Raw genomic sequence first — 18,542 nt, 5'->3', positions numbered from 1 at the left:
GCATGGTTTGCTGATGAGACTCCATGATAGCCAATTTATGCAGATTTCAAATCTCTGAAAACGAATATTGGTATGATCCAACTTGGACTTCAACCTGTCCTTTTCCCTGCATAGTATGTTTACTGGCTGCTTGCTGATTAGATTCCCTATAGTATGGAAACAGGCCCTTTGACCCAACAAGTCTATACAACCCTCTGAAGTGTAACCCACCCCCTGACTAATGCACCTAACACTATGGGCAATTTAGCATGGCCAGTTCACCTAATCTGCAGATCTTTGGATTGTGGGAGGAAACCAGAGCACCCGGAGGAAAAACACACACACACTGAAAACTCCACACAGACAGACCCCTGAGGCTGGAATCAAACCCAGGTCTCTAGTGCTGTGAGGCAGCAGCGCTGACCACTGAGCCACCGTGCTGCCCCATTGTTGTTGGCTATATTCGGGAAATTTAGATTTTTAAACTCGAAGGGTTAAATAATCCTTCCACACCAGAAGTAGAAGGCAGGTTTCAACTTTGCTTGGAATGATCCTTATGCAGCTTAGAGACTAGTGTCAGCAGGATCCCTGTGAGTATCTGTGTAAACAGGCAACAGTGTTCATGGAAACACTCTAACAAGGCTTGGAGAGGAGACAGTGTAGAACAGCCACTGATGAAGGAAGAGACAGGAATACCTGGGATGAAATTGATTGTTTACTCTCTGATTTAGTGAAAGTATATGAAAATGCAAACATACTAAATAGTAGCAGGAGAAGGCCATTTGGCTGCTTGACGTTGCTTCATCATTCAACAAGATCATAGCTGATCTGTTAGTGTTGTTATGGACCAGATCAAACCCTCGTCAAATATATCCCCAAGAAGAGAGTCAGGATCTTAACTGTTATCTTCTTTCAAGGCAAGTGTAATTTAATTGGTTAAACACAGAGCTGTAAGCAGTACGCATGTTATTCTTACTCAATTGTTAAAATACAAACAAAAGAATAAGCCCTATTGGAAAACAAAGCAGAATAATTTACTTACTGAACACCAATGGTTCCCATAAAGTAGATCCTGTAATCACATCATTGACAAAGGCAAAGTCAGTAAAATAGACTGTCTCAAATGCGATTCTGGCAGCTGAGAGAGAACCCAAGCTTTTAGCTGTAAAAGGGAAAGGGAGAGAGTCAGCTTCTATGGCCATCCTCCAATCCCCAACACCTCACTGAAAGCTAAACTAAAACCTTGGATTTGTGGGAGCCTGACTCCATCCATTCATGCTGCTCTTATTGTTACAACTTTAAATTCCAAAAACTCAATACTCTGAGAGAAACATTCTCATCTCTGTCCTAAAAAGGGATATAATTTTAATATAGTGCTCCTGTGATTGACCCACAAGAAAAAATATCCTTTCCCCATTCACCTTTCAAGCTCAGGATGTTATAAAGTTCCATCAATTCATCCCTCACTCACCCAAACCCCAGAGGAAACAAGACCAGTTTGTAATAAGCTAGCAAACAAAAACAGAAATTGCTGGAAAAGCTTAGCAGGTCTGACAATACCTGTGTAGAGAAATCAGAGTTAATATTTTGGGTCTAGTGACCCTTCCTGTCAACCTTCTCTGAGCATGAGAATGCATTGACACCTTTTCTTATATAAGATACAATAACTGCACAAGAGACATTGAGATGATCAAGCAAGAGAACGATTCCTAGACAGGCAGTCAGTGGGGTACCTAGAGACAGGGCTCCCTTGTTCCAGACTGACCCACAAGAAGAAACATTTGTTCCACATGAACCTTTTCAATCCCATTCAAGATGTTATAAATCTCCACTAAACCATCCCTCACTCACCCAAACCCGAGAGGAAACAAGCTCAGGGTGTCAAACTTATCCTTGGAAGGCAACACACTCATTCCAGGTAGTAATCCAGTAAACCTCCTCTGAACATCAAAATACATTTAAATATTTCTTCAATAAGAGACCAAAAGTGCATAAAGACATTGGGAGGGTAAGGAAAGAAACAGATTCCAAGACAGACATTCAATGGTACTGAGAAGAGAAAAAAAGGAAGGGACAGTGAACCTGACCCGCACATCTTTGGACTGTGGGAGGAAACCGGAGCACCAGGAGGAAACCCACGCAGACACGGGGAGAACGTGCAAACTCCACATAGTCAGTCGCCTGAGGTGGGAATTGAACCCAGGTCCCTGGCGCTGTGAGGCAGCAGTGCTAACCACTGTGCCACCGTGCCGCCATTGTGAGAGGATTAAACATAAAAATAAGGGTTTGCTTCAGGTGTGCAAGGCATTTGTGAGACATTTTGGTTACTGCATGAACTTTTGGACTCCAATTTTAGGTCATGGTGTGTTTGGGATGGTTCAGAGGGCATTTACTCATTTGGTTCCTGGAATGAGTGGAGTAACTCATGAGGATATGTTGGACATACCAGGCCAGTTTCTGCTGGACCTTAAATAAGTGATGGGTGGCTTTAGTAAATAATATCCAGAATGGTCTTGAGAAAGGGATATGGAAAAGATATTTGAAGATCACTCCAGAGATATGGGGCAATGTTTTATAACTCGGAGTTGCTCCTTTAGATCAAGGATTTATCTCTCTCTCTGAAGAATAAGAAAGCCTAGGCTGTCTTCAGAAAACATGAAAAGAGGTAACACCTGAATAAAAAGATGACATAATCTTTACCTTGAGAAACTGGTTCTGTTTGGCAGAAGCCAATCATCCCAGTCCAAGAACCTTACTGCAAGCGTGTTAGGACTGGCCAAATATCAATGACTATCTCACCACCCAAGGTCAGAAGTGGGAATGTTAATCATGATTGCACCATTCATGACTCCTCAGCCATTGAAACAGTCCATGTCAACATTCAATGAGAACTGGGCAATATCCAGGCTTAGACCGAAAATTAGTAAGTAACATTCATGACACACATTTGCCGGACAGCGACCATATCCGATGGAAATGTCTGATGATCTTCAGTTGGTCGGATCTTGGGCTACCCACAAAACCCAATAGTCAGCCAGAATGAACCCTCCTCACCCTCTCTCACTGGTAAGACCCACAGTTCTCCAATGTCTCTGTCTCCCCCCATGTCATTCCCTCCTCATTCTACCCTTTGATCTTTGCACCTGTCACATTGTCTTTTCTCTCCATTTACTTCCCTATAATCAATGTTTACTAGCCCTAAGAGATTGTGTTTCACTGTGATTATGGTTTGATTTTTAGTGAGAGCTGAAATAATAGTGACTCATCTGTTATTATCTCCCTTGTCCCTGCCTCCATTTTGGTGCCTCATTTCACAGTCTCCAGTTCTCCAGCATGGCTTTCCTTTCTGGGGCATTTTGTGAAATTAAACTCCATCAGGATCCTTCAATGATGAATATCAAATTTTGTCATTAATTGATTTGAAATTTAATTTTTGTTGCAGATTTACAACAAGCGAGTGCATTGTGCCCTTTCAATATGGATGAACAAAGTACAAGAAAATCTCTTCTTCCCTTCTCCATACGTCCCTCCCACTTCACATTGCTGGTATTGATGGCTCTACTGTTCCTGGTGCTGAATTTGTATGGCGTAATGGTATGTAGACTGGTATCATCAACATATTTAGAGAAAACTAATCGTAGGTTAAAAAGCTCAGATAGGAGCAGAATTAGACCATCTGGCCCAATCAGTCTGCCCCACTATTCGATCATGGCTGATATGCTCCTCACCCCCATTTCCCTGCCTTCACTCCATATCCCTTCAACTCATTACCAATTAAAAATCTGTCGAACTCCTCCTTATGTTTATTCACTGTCTCAGTATCCACCACACTTTTGGGTGAATTCCATACATCCACATCACTTTGGGAGAAGTGCTTTCTCCTCAGCTCTGTTTTAAGTTTGCTACCTGTTATCCAAGACTATGACCTCTCGTCCTCGAACGCCCTACAAGAGGAAGCATCCACTCCACGTTTATTTTATCTTCACCTTTTATCATCTTGAGTACCTCAATTTGATCTCCCCTCAAGCTTCTAAATTCCAGAGGGTATAGGCCTAAACTGTTCAATCTCTCTTCATACGACAAACCCCTCATGTCTGGGATCCATCTACTGAACCTCCTCTGAACTGCCTCTCATGTGACAACATGTTCACTAAGGTTCAAGGTGATATTATTTAAAAATGGAATAGTTTGTCTCTCAGGCCCAGGCATTTCAATTGCTAAATACTATCTTAATTATTTCACATGCTGCCTCTTGAATCAAAGGCTGAGGTTCTCCCAGTTTGAGTCCTGTGGGAATATATTTTCTCACTGCACAGTGACAGTGTTCCAGGCCTCAGGCCTTTCTCTCAGTTACCACTTGTGGGCGGTGCCTGACATTGATCTGATTAGGACATTTCGTCTTCCACTCTCCACCCCTCCCATTGCTTCCCTAATCCCCATACCTGTATCTCATTGTCATTGGCTGTTTTGAGATTTAAGGATGTCCTGTACTCAGGGTTGCAAGCTTCTGTTTTGGATCCTGATTCTTGACCACAGATCTATGGTCACATGGAACAGGATCTCTAATGAGGTATTAGGATTTGGAGTGCAGGATTTCCTCTCTTTGCTTTTCTTCTCTGCTGCCATACTGCCTCACTGTTGTGGAGAAAGTGAGGACTGCAGATGCTGGAGATCAGAGCTGAAAATGTGTTGCTGGAAAAGCGCAGCAGGTCAGGCAGCATTCAAAGAGCAGGAGAATCGATGTTTCAGGCATGAGGCCTCATTCCAGAAGAAGGGCTCATGCCCGAAACGTCGATTCTCTTGCTTTTTGGATGCTGCCTGACCTGCTGTGCTTTTCCAGCAACACATTTTCAGCTCTGCCTCACTGTTGTGACATTTTGACTTAAGTAGTAGCTTGGTGAACTTGTCATTGCAGTTTTGAATAATCAGTACAAGCTCCTTCCAGTCCATTAAAGACAATGATTCCACATTTCAAACAAGCTTCAAGGAAACTTGGAAGCGTTTTCTGTGTCCTCCCCTGGATCATTGGTCACATAGGAGTTTAGAAAATAAGGCCTGGAGAGGGAGATAGTTTTTAAGTTTCCAGGCAAAGAGCCCAGTCCATCACAGTTTGCAGAAGTGAATACTGAACGCTGATGGAGCTGAAATTGAGAAGTGCACGAGCACTTGTTTAATCATCACATGTTGAATTTGAAGGATGCAACCGGAAGATTTGTGACAGAATTTCACTTGCAGTTTTCATGTAACACTGACAGGTAGGCTGGATCTCCCTGTAACATAGGGGTCTGGTGGCAACAACTGCTCTGTACACTCAAGGTTCCATTAGCTTGTGGTGGTCTTTGTTTTCAAACAGTCATTACCATCCCTTTTTAGAACGCTGAGCTGTGCAATCTTTCTCCTCACTGATTGTAACTTTTTGAGAGAGGTACATACCATCAAAGGTATCGGAACTGCTGAGCAAATTATAGTCATAGAAACGTACAGAATGGAAACAGACCCGACAGTCCAACTCATCCATCTTGACCTGATCTCCTAAATAAATCTAGTCCCACCTGCTAGCATTTGGAACATATCCCTCTAAATCCTTTCAATTCATATACCTATCCAGATGCCTTTTAAATTTTCTTATTGTCCGAGACTGCTATACACACACCACTCTCTGCATGAAAAAGCCCCTTTTGCATTTTCCCCTCTAGTTTTGGACCACCGAACATCAGGGAAAAGACCTTGTGAATTTACCCTATCTATGCCCCTCGTGATTTTATAAACCTCTATAAGGTCACCCCTCAGCCTCCAACCCTCCAGGGAAAATAGCCCCAGTCTATTCAGCCTCTCCCTATAACTCAAATTCTCCAACCATGGCAGCATCCTTGTAAGCATTTTCTGAACCCTTTCAATTTTCACAACATCCTTCCTGTAGCAGGGAGGCCAAAATTGTATTCAGTACTCCAAAAGTGCCCTAACCACTATCCTGTACTACCGCAACATGACCTCCCAACTCTTATTCTCAATGCACTGACCAAAAAAGACAAGTGTACCAACCACCTTCTTCACTATTCTATCTACCTGCAAGTTGACCTTCAAGGACCTGAGAACCAGCATGTCAAGGCCCCTATGTTCAGCAACACTCCCCAGGACCTTACCATTAAGTGTATAAGTCCTGCCTTGATTTGGTTTGGCTTCAATATGTAAGGGAAGTGAAACTAACCGGGCATAGGTTGATATGAATTCACTATTCTCAAGGAGAGATAAAGTTGGATGAAGAATTGAAAAGATCGAGAGCTGCTTGCATATCTGGTGTAAAATAGATAAGTACAAGATCAAGTTCCTGAATAAGCCTCACGTTCCAAGTGAAGCATTAACTTTGTTTCTCTCTGCACAGAGTCTCTGAGACCTGCTGTGTATTTCCAGCAGGTTCTGGTTTACACCAAACTTCTGTACTTTCAGTTTCTCCCCATAAGTTGACACCATGGAATTCAGTGTGGTAATTAATAAAGCTTTCAAGCTTTCTAAGACCCTCTGACATTCTTTTATCCATTCATATTTATTGCCTTTCTTTAACAAACTTGCTTAATGAGCTACTTTTAACAATTTTGCTGAAATTTAAGACGAACTTCCAACAGCATCCATTTATGTTGACACGCGGCAACATTTCATATTTTGTCTTTGACACAGTAAACTCTAAAATACCTCTGATTTTTGCTTTGCTAGGTGCTGTTTGGCCTTTCCATAAGTTGTCTGTGTTTTGGCAACTTCTCTTTTGGAAAATTAGGGCCAAATTGGCTCTTTGTAACCACTTTGTTCAATTATGGCAAAGATTTCTCCTCATTTTAGCCACATTGTTCCTTGTTATGATGCCAGCTGATGATAATAATGGACAAGTCAGATCCCAGAATGAAACCTAGCATGTGAATTAGTTTTAGTTAAACAGTGTGGTGGTTCATCACTGCAAAATATTTCACAAAGCTGCACATATTCTTTAACAAAAGAACAAAAACAGGGAAAATTATAACAAGCCAAGCAATATACAACATAGAACATTACAGCGCAGTACTGGCCTTTTAGCCCTCGATGTTGCACCGACCTGTGAACAAAGAACAAATTAGAAAGCTCTTAACACAAACATCAAAACAATGTCTCAATATTTTTCCCAACACCACCTGATTCAGAAACTCAAGTCCATCAAAATTATACTTTTGTCTCAACTCTTTCAGTTTCTACTCAAATGGCTCTTCCATTTTCTTTTGTGGAATTTTAGACAAAAGTTTACAGTTCCTTTCTGAATCTGATTGCATGAAACTCCCACAAGTATGATAGACTAACCCTTTTCATTTTGAACAACATGAAGATTTTTATTCCAGGTTTAATTTGATTTATTTATTTATTGTCACGTGTACCTAAGTACAGTGAAAATCTTTGTTTACGGGCAGTACAGGCAGATCGTGGTAAGCAAGTGCAGACAGATCATAGTGTGAAATAATAATTTGGACAGTTACACCATGCGCTAGGCTAGATCAACATTAACACCATCAGCATTGTTTGAAGTTAGATAGTCCATTCATAAGTCTAATAATGACAGGGAATAAGCCGTCAATTCTCCTGATTGAGAGATGACATGGGCTAGAAAATCATTACTGCTACAGTGACCTATTCCCTGAACTGAACTAAACAAGATTGTGCTGTTGGGAGATAAATTGTTCTCTATTCAACCGAACTCTGAGCTATCAGCTCTGAAGTCAAAACAAAACTAACAAATGAATGAATTTATGCTACCTGTTATAAACCTAGAAATAAAACCTAGAAAGTGGCACAGTGGCTCAGTGGTTAGCACTGCTGCCTCGCAGTGCCAGGGATTCCAGTTCGATTCCAGCCTCGGGTGACTGTCTGTATGGAGTTTGCACTTTCTCCCCATGTGTGTGTAGGTTTCCTCTGGGTGCTCCAGTTTCTTCCCACAATCCAAAGATGTGCAGATTAGGTGAATTGGCCATGCTAAATTGTCCATACTGTCCAGGAATGTGTAGGTTAGGTGCATTAGTTAGGGGTAAATGTAGTAATTGAGTGGGGGAATGGGTCTAGGTGAGTTACTGTTCGTGGGGTCAGTGTGGACTTATTGGGCCTAATGGCCTGTTTCCATGCTGTAGGGATTCTATGATTCTATATAAACATCTTCTCCATTAACAACACAGGGGCATGCCAGGTATTTGGCTGCACACATGTGTCTTCTTGGAATTGTATCACAGGATGGTAACAGCACAGATGGAGGCCATTTAGCCCATTGTGTCTTCATTGGTCTTCAAATGATCATCATTACCTCGTGCCAATCTCCCAGTTTTCCCCATATACTCGAACACTATTACTATCCAAATGATCATCCAATGTCCACTTAGTTGCATTTTATTACCTTAATTCCAATGTAAACAATGCAGCAGATGGGCATTGTATCAAATAACTAATTTTATACCAACCAGCCGGAGTTCAGAAATTAACAGTCTATCTTTGTCTGTCTTTTGTCTAACCAGTCTGTCTTTTGTTTCTGACATGAGCAAGCTGGTAGTATTCACTGTTGGAAAAGTTCTTGGTGTTTATTGAGCATGACAGACAGAATCTCTGACACATTGTTCAGGGTGGTCAACAACTGAGAGCTGGATTTATGAAATGTTTTGAGATTATAACAGAAGTTATGAGAACCAATCCTACTGAGATACAGTTCTACAGACTGATCTCGTACCTTCACTTACATGTCATCTGACCTGAGGGAGGATTTTAAACTGATGCCCAGGTCTGTTCCTCATGCTATGCCTCAACTTATACTCTTCCAGCAGGCATCATTGGACAGTGTGAGAATTGGGAACACAAACTGATTGTGTACTTTCCCCTCACTATCTCAGCAGTGCTGAAATCAGCTCTGCACAGACTGGGAATTAAACTGGGAACTTTACTGGCCTGGTCACTTTCAGGAGAAGATCAGTGCGCTGGCTGGAGGTCAAGGGTTAGACTGTCTGATGACCTGTTTCCTCTCATGAGCTGAGCTGCAGTACATAACGGAATTAATGCTAACTGTCACATTGAAATATATAATGATTTAATTTAGATGCTGCAATTCTGGAGAATTCCCTGTTATTCATGAAAATGATTTGCTTTTTTCACAGTATGATAAAACTGCAATTGTTGAATCTGAGTCCACATGGAGGAGATATCCAGTTCCAAAGTTTAATCACACCATGAGGCAGAAAGTGGAGACAAGGAATCTCCATTGGACAGACAAGCTGGTACAAAATGGCTACCAGAATCACAGCTTCACTCCTGAAGAAAGGTCAGAGGGAACGTTCCTTATCAAAATGATCGAATAGCCTAAATCACCCAACTCTTCAGTGCCATTTCAGAAAAGCAGTGACCCAGCACATGTTCACTTTGTAATTTTAAATTCTGCAAAGAGTTTCCATGTGGGGGATCAGCTACAAGTGATGCTGCAGATGAGTGATTTTGAAGGTCACCCAAAGCAATATGGGGGTTACTATCTCCAAGCTCGGATCCACACCCCAGCTTTAAAAGCTGGTTCAGCAGGAACTGTTATAGACAATGAAAATGGATTTTACTATATCAATTTTACTTTATTTTGGCCTGGGAAAGTTGAAGTTTCTGTTTTACTGGCTCATCCCAGTGAAGGGATCCAAATACTTAAAAGACTACGCGAGGAACGACTAACGAGAGCATATTTTAAAAGTATCTTCAAGAATGGGAACATTTTAGAGACTACTCAATGTAATCTTTATTTGCCTCAGACTGAGCCACTCTGTAACTTTACTGATCCCAGGACTGGGGAGCCCTGGTTCTGTTACAAACCAAAGAAACTTCCCTGCTCGGCTCGTATTAGCTCGACTGTAGCAGGATTTCTAACACATCTCTTCATTGGAGAAGAGAAGCTTTATTTCCAAAGGTACGTCGCTTGAAGTATTTTTATTTACATTTTGTTTTCTCATTCTTCTGTCTGACTCAGATTCTAATAGAGAAGCACAGATCCAGACTTCTCAACATTGGAAAGTCAATAGTAACCTTCACTTTGATATACAGTCTTTATATCCTTTGAGATGCAATGATTTGGAGATGTTATCAAATTAAGAAATTTCACATGAATGCTCACTGTCAACAATTGAAAATTGAATGACAAGTTATCAGAGACTATCCTCAATCAAACTCAAGATTTTCTAAAGTATAGTGTTGACAGAGGTCATTGGACGGATCCATGTTTCAGTTTGGGCATCTCTTTTATATATGTCATGGGTTTTGGGCATTGCTGGCAAGTCTAATATTTATTGACCAACTATAGGATAATTTTCCCCTGACAGTGAAGGAAAACTCAAGAAGCAGGCAGAACTTAGGCAAGTGAACATTTATTAATGCAGAAACCAGTTAAAGCAGGGTGAGGGCCAAAGTATTTTTCCTGAATCTAGCCTCGACAGCGAACTTAGTTATTCGCTTAATCTTTGGCTTAGATCAGAAGATAGATCGATGACACACACTAATTTGCAGAGTAAAAAGCAGTATTTTGATATATTTCTGTCATATAATGATCACATACAACATGGTGACAGCTCTTCCCTCCTACTCCATACCTACAATCTGGGAAAACACCTAATTAATGATGGGCATTTTTGTCTAGCCTCTGCTTCCCATGATCCCATGGTGTTTAACAGGGACTATTATTTTTCGGCCTTGGAATCTTTCTATGCATCCTATTCATTTGCATTCCAAAGCTAATTTCTATACTTCAGTCCTCTTTGTCTGGCTGTAATTGTAGAGACTGTTTGAATTCTATTATTTATGTTTCTCTTGTGCTGTCTTGATCAAATTCAGTTATTCCTTCTACATTTCCCACTGTCCTAATTATGTGTGCAAAAATGCAAAAGACAGTTAGTTTTATCTAGTTGCTTTGAAGTTTATAATATTGATTTTTGTGAGGAAGTTAGCTATCAAGTGGAGGATTAAGCACACCTTTTCTGACTCTTAGTACTTTGTAATTAATAAGCTGTAAGCAATTTATTTTGTTCAGGGTGCATAATTTCCTGATGCTGATTAACTTTCACATCTAGGTCTAAATGCTTTTCCTTTAATACATTTATTAAGCATTGGCTTTATATATATATATGTCAAAGACTATCCTTATGATTCAAAGACTATCCTTATGATTTCCTCTGGGAATTTCTAACTAGAACCTATGGAAGAGTAATTCATTTTAAAGATACAATTACAAAATAACTTTAACTGCTGTTCCAGTAATGACATCAGGATGTGACTGGGCTTAGCTTGTCCTTGGTGTTCATTCACTCACTGGGGCAATTACTTTTATTCATGAGGGTTAGGATTAGTTGCTTGTCAATTTCAGAGACATGCCCTTTTCAGTACCTTCTGGAATGGGGTACTCATGGCCTTGATGTAACTGTTCACAGATGTTGTCATTTCTTTAATTAAAGCCTGGAAAAGACAGTTCATCTTTTGAACTCCAGTCAGCCATCTTGTGATTTAATTCTAAGGCAGGCTACCTCTTTTTGTTTGTCAGCCATTTTGGGTGAGTAGGCAAGGGCCATTTTACTATAAGCACTTAGAATACACCCCTATAGATCCCCCCTTTGGCCTGAGGCAATATTATGGCCTAGTTCGTAAGGACTACTTGCGAACCAGTCTAAATGAGCGTCCATAAATCCAAACCAAAGTCCAAGAGTAGCATCCTTCCATGATGTTGAGTCTGTGATCCCACTCTTGGTGTTCAGTGGGCTGGTCATTGCCTTTTGTCACTCCACTAGTAGTTGGTTGACATGATGGTGCATAGTAGGGCCATCTTCTATGTCCATGGCTCTCCTGCAGTCACCTTTTTCATTAGTGTGGTGACAATGCATTTCAGGACACAAAGACAAGATTACACAAGCACAAAATAGCAATAAATATCACTAATTACTGGACAATGGACATTCCCAGGGGTCTCTGCTGTTGATAACACGCTCTGTGTCCACGCACAGTATCAGTACCATTGTAAGGAGTAAACCTGATGATCAACTCGGGATGCCAGCGTTGCTGGAATGATCCCTTACTTGTGTGATTTCCAAAGGTCAGCCAGGTGCCATTGCCAAATCGATGACAATAGGAGGGTGACATTGTATGTCTGAGTACAGTTACTAATTCCTACTCTCAGCTTTCTCAGATCCATTCTTTCTGAGCAAAATCATACTGGCGAGCTTCCCTATTCCTAAACTGTTAAGTCAGTGTAACAAAAGGAAGCTGTTGTGATATCTGATGGTTAGGCTGGTACTACTCCGTGCTCTACTCCTATCAGTACTTACTAGGTACCTCCCACCAGTACTGCATTGGCGCCACCTCGTGCTCCCGCGAGGAGGTTGAGCAATTCATCAACTTCACCAACACATTCCACCCTGACCTTAAATTTACCTGGACCATCTCTGACACCTCCCTCCCCTTCCTGGACCTCTCCATCTCCATTAATGATGACCGACTTGACACGGACATTTTTTACAAACCCACCGACTCCCACAGCTACCTGGAATACACCTCTTCCCACCCTATCTCTTGCAAAAATGCCATCCCGTATTCCCAATTCCTCCGCCTCTGCCGTATCTGCTCCCAGGAGGACCAGTTCCACCATCGAACACACCAGATGGCCTCCTTCTTTAGAGACCGCAATTTCCCTTCCCACGTGGTTAAAGATGCCCTCCAACGCATCTCGTCCACATCCCACACCTCCACCCTCAGACCACACCCCTCCAACCGTAACAAGGACAGAATGGCCCTGGTGCTCACCTTCCACCCTACCAACCTTCGCATAAACCAAATCATTTGCCGAAATTTCTGTCACCTCCAAAAAGACCCCACCACCAGGGATATATTTCCCTCCCCACCCCTTTTCACCTTCCGCAAAGACTGTTCCCTCTGTGACTACCTGGTCAGGTCCACGCCCCCCTACGACCCACCCTCCCATCCTGGCACTTTCCCCTGCCACCGCAGGAGCTTTAAAACCTGCGCCCACACCTCCTCCCTCACCTCTATCCAAGGCCCTAAAGGAGCCTTCCACATCCATCAAAGTTTTACCTGCACATCCACTAATATCATTTATTGTATCTGTTGCTCCCGATGCAGTCTCCTCTACATTGGGGAGACTGGGCGCCTCCAAGCAGAGCGCTTTAGGGAACATCTCCGAGATACCCGCACCAATCAACCACACCGCTCCGTGGCCCAACATTTCAACTCCCCCTCCCACTCTGCCAAGGACGTGGAGGTCCTGGGCCTCCTTCACCGCCGTTCCCTCACACCAGACGCCTGGAGGAAGAACACCTCATCTTCCGCCTCGGAACACTTCAACCCCTGGGCATCAATGTGGACTTCAACAGCTTCCTCATTTCCCCTTCCCCCACCTCATCCTAGTTTCAAACTTCCCTTTCAGCACTCTCCCCATGACTTGTCCGGACTTGTCCAACCTGTCTATCTTCTTTTCCACCTATCCATTCCACCCTCTCCTCCCTGACCTATCACCTTCATCTCCTCCCCCACTCACCCATTGTACTCTATGCTACTCTCTCCCCACCCCACCCTCCTCTAGCTTATCTCTCCATGCTTCCAGCTCACTGCCTTTATTCTTGATGAAGGGCTTTTGCCCGAAATGTCGATTTCGCTGCTCGTTGAATGCTGCCTGAACTGCTGTGCTCTTCCAGCACCACTGATCCAGAATCTGGTTTCCAGCATCTGCAGTCATTGTTTTTACCTCCCACCAGTGGTCAGCTGCCAGTCCCTATCCCCTGTCTTGAACAATTCTACTTCAATACCCTTCAGCTCGTTCCGAAATGTTAAAAGGTTTTAGTGGCCAAGGGCCTAGTTTAAACTTGTTGGCTAAATTCAAAAGCTATTTTCTTGATAAAAACTGCTGCTTGGCTCCCTAACTGCGCTACCTCTCAATACAAATGTTTCCGATCAGGTTCTACCAGTGCATTTGCAAACTTTCGAGCTGCTGTTCACAGACACCGATTTTTAAATCTACACACCTGAAAAAAGCGCCATCTTTTAAAGATGGATAGATAGGATTGTGCAATAGGATAGATAGCACTGAGGAGGCGAGGAGGCTGCAGAAGCATTTGGGCAGGTTAGGAGAGTGGTCAAAGAAGTGGCAGATGAGATACAACATGGGAAAGTGTGGGATTATGCAGGAAGAATCAAGACATAGACTATTTTCTAAATGGGAAGAAAATTCAAAAGTCTTAAGTGAAAAGAAACTTGGGAGCTCTAGTCCAGGATTCTCTCAAGGAAGGCAAATCCAATGATGGCATTTATTTCAAGAGAACTTGAATATAAAAGCAGGGATGTACTTTTGAGGCTCTATGAGGCTCTGGTCAGTTCACATTTGAAGTATTATGTGCAGTTTTGGGCCCCATATCTCAGGAAGGATGTACTGGCCCTGGAACGTGTTCAGAGGACGTTCACGAGAACTGTCCCAGGAATGAACAGCATAACATCTGAAGAATGTTTGAGGACTCTCGGTCTATGCTCGATGGGGTTTAGAAGGATGAGGGGGAAATCTAATTGAAATTTACAGCAAACTGAATGGCGTGGATAGAGTGGATGTTGGGAAGATGTTTCCTTTGGTAGGAGAGACTAAGACCAGATGGCACAGCCTTAATGTAAAGGGAAGACCTTTTAGAATGGAGATAAGGAGAAACATCTTCAGATAAAGAATGGTGAATCTATAGAATTCACTGCCAGAGAAGGTTGTGGAAGTCAGGTTATTGAATGTGTTTAAGATGGAGATAGATATGTTCTTAATTGTAAACGGGATCAAGGGTTGCGTGGAGAAAGTGGGAGAATGGGGTTGAGAAACTTATCAGCCATGATTGAATGGCGGAGAAGACTCGATGGGCTGAATGGTCTACTTTCTGCTCCAATATCTTACGGTTTTATGGTTTTACAAGTTACAGTTTGAAAATTTTACACAAAACACCAAATTCTAATTTCCTGCATCTCAATTTGGAATTGCTTTACTCAATTTTGCAACATCTCCCATCACAGAGCAATCACTTGCCAACATCCTCCAATAGGATCAACAATAAAAGGAGAGATTACAGTGGTGCTGGAAAAGCGCAGCAGGTCAGACAGCATCCGGGAAGCAGGAAAAATTGATGTTTCAGGCAAAAGCCCTTCATCAAGAATGAGGCTGGGAGTCTCAGGAGTGGAGAGATAAATGGGAGGGTGGTGGGGCTGGGGAGAAGGTAGCTGAGAGTGTAATAGGTGGATGGAGGTGATAGGTCAGAGAGGAGGGTGGAGTGATTTGGTGGGAAGGGAGATTGGCAGGTGGGACAGGTCATGAGGACGGTGCTGAGCTGGAAGGTTGGAACTGGGGTAAGGTGGGAGGAAGAGAAATGAGGAAACTGGTGAAGCCCACATTGATGCCCTGGGGTTGAAGGGTCCTGAGGTGGAAGATGAAGCGTTCTTACTCCAGGCGTCGGGTGGTGAGAGAGTCCACAGAGGATTAACATTGCCATACTTACACATATTTCAGCAGTATTCTTTAATTATAATCTTCACCGTGCAACCACGTCACATATATTTACATGCAACCTTAACCCATTCCAGTAGCTGTCCTGGGATTGAGGATCCTGTTCCTGCTGCTTGTTTGTGATCACAGATGTAGGCCCTTTAAATTCTGCAAACAGGGGCGGGGCTGAGTACCAGATGAGCAGACTGGATTACTACATTGTTAACCTCTACATACCATTGGCTAAGTAGGATGTCTCCATTTACCCAGTTTCATTTTCAGTTGTAAGTGCGCTCCTGTTGCCTCTTAAAATTACCTCATTTGGGGTTGTGTTCACCAGGATCTTTGATCCTGGGGCTGGCATTTCTGTTTGTCCTGGGTGTCACTCACACTCCCAGTCATGACAATCTGTTGGTATTGTGCCTGTCCATGACGTATGGATCATTTTACTTTTAATTCTCTGTTGTGGTTCTGTCTGTACACAAGCTCTTCAGCCACGTTACCTCTCCGCCCCCACCCCACTCCGGCCTATCACCCTCACCTTGACCTCCTTCCACCTATCCCACCTCCATCGCCCCTCCCCCTAGTCCCTCCTCCCTACCTTTTATCTCAGCCTGCTTGGCTCTCTCTCTTATTCCTGATGAAGGGCTTATGCTCGAAACGTCGAATTCTCTATTCCTGAGATGCTGCCTAACCTGCTGTGCTTTGACCAGCAACACATTTGCAGCTGTGATCTCCAGCATCTGCAGACCTCATTTTTTACACATACAGTGTACCTCAAGCAAAATGTAGCTATGTCTCTTCCCATTCCTTTTTACCACCAGTAGTTAGATATGAGCTGTACAACCTGTCCCTGCCTAAGTGTGCACAGAGTCTTCTGGCAGAATGTGGGAGCTACCACCTTCCCTTCCCTTCTACTAGTCATCTAGTGGGTGACGAAACAGCTGGAAATGAACCTTCCAGCTCAGCGAGCAAACCTACATCCATTTGTGGATTTGGTACCAATCAAGCAGTTGCTTTGGCTTGGATGGTGTCAAGCTTCTTGAGTGTTGTTGTCTGCATAAATGCAATAACAATTGGGAAGTATTTCAGCACACTCCAGACTTGTGCCTTATAGATGGTGGACAGGCTTGAGGGAGTCAGGAGGTAAGTTACTTGCTGCAGGTATCCTAGCTTCTGATCTGAGCCAGAGTACTGGTCAGTATAGTTCCTGGTAAATGGTAACCCCAAGATCCTGGTCCTAGAGCATTCAGCAATGGCAATACGACTGAATTGTCAGATCTCTCTATTGGACATGATCATTGCCTGGCACTTGCATGATGTGAATGTTACTTGCCATTTGTCAGCCCCAGGCCGAGATATTGTTCAGGTTTAACTACATATGAATACAAGTGGCTTCAGTATCTGAGGAGTTGTGAATGAACATTGTGCAATTATCAGAGAACTTTCCCCACTTTTGACCTCATGATGGAGGGAAGGACATTGTTGAAAGAGCTGAAGGTGGCTGTGCTGAGGAAGCTGCCCAGAGGAACTCCTGAAGAGATGTCCTGGAGCTGAGATGATTGACCTTCAACGTTATCTTTTATCCTTGGTATGACTCCAACCTGCAGAGAGGTTTCCCTCCTGAGTGTCAGTCAGTAGGTTAGTATGAAGTAAGTGCTGCTTGATAGGACAGTTGACAACACCTTCCTTCACATTACTGATGATCAAGGGCAGACTGATGTAGCAGTAATTTTCCAGCTTGTTTTGTATGTACAGGAATACCTGGGACAATTTTCCACATTATCACCTAAATGCCAGCATTGTTGTTGCACTGGAACAGCTTTACTAGGGCTGTGACAAGTACTGGAGCACAAGGCTTTAGTACTACTGCCATAGTCTTTGTAGTATCCAGTGCCTTCAGCTGGTTCTTGATATCACATGGAGTGAATCAAATTGGCTGAAAACTGGTATCTGTGATGCTGGGCACTTCCAGAGGAGGCCAAGGTGGATCCACTCAGCATTTCTGGGTTAAGATTGTGTTAACCTTTCAGCCTTATCTGCTACACTGATGGACTGGATTCCTCCATCATTGAGGATGGCGATTATTCTGGTGTTTGCTCATCGAGTGAATTGTTTATTTGTCCACCACCATTCAGAATAAGATATAGGTGATGTGTTGAGCTCAGATCAGATCTGTTGATTATGGAAGCACTGATCAATTTTTTTCACCATTTGCCCAGAAGCAGCCGAGCAGTTATGTCCTTCAGGACGTGACCAGTGAGGTCATCAGTGCTACTGCCAAGTCACTGTTGGTGATGGACATTGAGGTCTCACTATAAACTGAGTCATATCACAAGCTTGGGTTGATAGTGGCAAGTAACATTCATAACAATCATGTACCAGGCAATGATCATCTCCAACAAGAGACAATTACATTACCTCCCCTTGATATTCAAGGGCACAAATATTGCCTTCACTTTCAACATTTTGGACATTACCATTGACCAGCAATTGTACCGCGCTAACCAAATAAATACTGTTCCTCCAATGCTTCAGTGAGTACCTCACCTCCCGACTCCTCAAAACCTGTTCATCATCGACAAGGCATGAATCATGAGTCATGAACGCTCCACACTCTCCATCTAACTCCAGACACACTCACGAACCTCCACCTACCACAAAGCACCATGCTTGCTTGCCACCTTATGCAGCCCCTTCAACATTCCCTCTCTCCACCACTGGCCATGATGCACTGCAGTAAATTACTAACACTTTTTGATACCCCTTCCAAACCCACAATCTCTATCCTGTGGTAGATAAAAGGGAGCAAACACATAGTAAAACCATCAGCTGCACATTCCTCCCCAACTTTCACACGTATAATCATGACTTGGAGCTAAAATGTTGTTTCCTTAAAGTCATTGGGTCAAATACCTGAAACTCCCTTCATAATAGCATCATGTGTATCCCTTCACCAAATGGACCTGTGCAGTACAAGCAGACAGCTCACTAGCACCCTCTTGAGGGCAAGTAGGAAAAGGAAGGAATTGCT

The 18,542-nt window shown here is 42.9% G+C and overlaps 1 pseudogene; it reads left to right on the top strand.

Moving 5' to 3' along the window:
* Positions 1-9,200: 9,200 nt before the first annotated feature.
* Positions 9,201-18,542, top strand: part of LOC132820610 (NXPE family member 3-like) — a 36,423-nt pseudogene continuing 27,081 nt past the window's right edge.

This window comes from Hemiscyllium ocellatum, chromosome 12, assembly GCF_020745735.1.
Source record: "Hemiscyllium ocellatum isolate sHemOce1 chromosome 12, sHemOce1.pat.X.cur, whole genome shotgun sequence".
NCBI classification, from domain to species: Eukaryota; Metazoa; Chordata; class Chondrichthyes; order Orectolobiformes; family Hemiscylliidae; genus Hemiscyllium; species Hemiscyllium ocellatum.
The sequence above is the reverse complement of the archived record's forward strand: the minus strand, read 5'-3'. Positions and strand labels throughout refer to the sequence as shown.